The sequence below is a fragment of the Penaeus chinensis genome, chromosome 18 (genome assembly GCF_019202785.1).
Source record: "Penaeus chinensis breed Huanghai No. 1 chromosome 18, ASM1920278v2, whole genome shotgun sequence".
In the NCBI taxonomy this organism is placed as follows: Eukaryota; Metazoa; Arthropoda; class Malacostraca; order Decapoda; family Penaeidae; genus Penaeus; species Penaeus chinensis.
Genome location: NC_061836.1, coordinates 14,310,100 through 14,312,599, shown reverse-complemented (window position 1 = coordinate 14,312,599; position 2,500 = coordinate 14,310,100).

Sequence of the window (2,500 nt, the reverse complement as noted above, 5' to 3'; positions counted from 1 at the left end):
TGCTATAACTTGTCTCATCAACTAAGAACTTCACACAATCCCCAGTTTTGTATTTGATTTTTTTGTAATATTCCAGAAGAAAAAGGCAATAGATTTCTCAAAGGATTCTGCTACGGTGTAATTCTTAAAGTATTTTTGGTGTGTTCTACTATTATCATTAATACGATTACCATCATTATTATTGGGAGCAGCATTAAATGCCTTGTCAACTAGGATCAGTGCTTAAAATCTTTTAATATTTCCCATGTGTCAAAGAAAAGGAAGACTATTATGACAAATGCTTTTTCATGAACCCTTGCAGTATAATAATATATAATAATAGCAATAATGATACAAATAATAATAATAATAATAATAATGATTCATTATGATAATAATGACAAAGATAAAGATAAAAGATGATGATAAAAGAAGATGACAATAAAAGATGATGATGATGATGATATCATGAAAGATGATTATAAAAAAAAATATGATAGATGAAAATGATGATCACAGATGATAATGACAATGATGATGATGATCATGAGGATGATAAAAATTATAAAAACAATAATAAAAAAGAAGAAAAAAAACAATGATAGTAGTATTAAGTATTCATCAATTATTATATGTAGCAACTCAAAGGTAAATGTATCATTTTCAAAAGTATAGTTGAGCTTTACAGAGAGAAACAGAAAAATAAACACTAAAGAAAAAGTATGAGGAACTCAATATTATTTTTTTATATAGTATATAAACAATAAAAAAAACTCTAATCATGGAGAACTAGAAAAAGAAAATAAATGTGGGAGACAAGGTCGGCATCAGTAGTAATAACAATAATGAGTAACATCTGTTATTTCAACTTTATTATCATTGACAGTAGTAATAATTTCATACCAACACTAGAGCTACTGGTGAATTATACTGGTTTCCATCTCCCAAAAAGATTATGAAAAGATGTTTAGTATCACTCATCAGATTACACAAAATATACAAAGATAATCTGTAACACATAACAAACATATGGAGTCTGAAGTCCCAAGTCATCCCGTGTTATAAAAACTTTAAAAAACATAATTTTGTTTTCAAAACACAACACACAACAGGTATCTGAATAAAGGCAAACTAAACTAAAGATTTTTAAAATAATTTTATATGTGGCAAATGATCTTCAAACACAGCTGAAATTAATCATGTTTTTTTTTTTTTTTTTTATAGGAAATGAGTGAGCACACTGTATGCTGAATTACATAAATCAAAAAGCTCTGCAGTATATATCATAAAATATATCAAGAGATATAGCAAAGCTTTAGATGTATGGGCATCTTCCTGCAGTCTTTTGTTAGGAGTTAAATCATATACGTCATAATAGAGAAGTGTCAGGGAATCCCATATAATCATCTGTATGGATGAATCATGCAAGCATTGTGTATGCTACTGTAATTAATGCAGATAGCAAATTATTAAAATGAATGCCCAAATATACTTGTAATTTTTATAAACAAATAAAAAATGAAAACTGATACTGCTAGGTGGAGATATGAAAAAAATATATATATATAATAAAACCTAGCTAAGCCGCTCTTGCAGTATACACTACCATAGATCATCAAACATTACTTCCAACCTAAGTTTTTTCTTCTTATCCCTGAAATAGCCTTCTATGAAACTTTCATCCATCTTTGTCATTTGCTGAAACACTACATGATCTCAGGCTTTAATAGATCTTTCTGAGATGACAATTCACCTGCTTATCGCTCATGACTACAGTAATGCCTTGTTTAAATACATTTGCTTTTGCTACATTTTGGCATAGTAAAAGCAACATCTTGAAATCCTTCCATTTAAAGTACTAATGATATTAATAATCACAATTAGTAATAATTAGCCCTTACAGAGACCCCTGGCAAGCCAGCACAAAATCATGTAATACTAAAAGTAATTCAGAAGTATTATTTTTGGCCAGTGTTACAATATTTACAACACTTATTTCAAAGCATAAAATGAGGTGCATATAGCATGCATTTTAGGCTTAATGAGCTACATGAAAATAAGACAAAAAAAAAAAAAAAACTATATATTTTGTAAGAGCAAAAAAAAGCCGACATATAAATCCATATTGCCCTCAATTAATATGATTTTTAAAATCTAATCTAGGCCTCAAGGGTTGATAATGATAGTATTAATAATTAAGATGTGGCTCATTTTAAGCAAGTGGCAATTACTATGTATTTTTATATTAGCGGTTGACCAAACTCAGTCGTAAAAATATTGGCAACAGGTGACTGCTCAGCATGTCATGAGTCTTTATCCTGATCACTAAAATGAGGTCTGGTCTAAACAACTGCAAGTTGGGCAATCATCCAGGTGCAGAGCAGTACACACTAATGAATGCTTGCTCTCGCCCAATTTTACTGAAAATTTTACCCATCATTATTTTGCTAAATAATAAATGTCCATTTTTAATAAATTATATTATAACGCATTAGTATATTCAGCGCAAATGTGCAGCAAA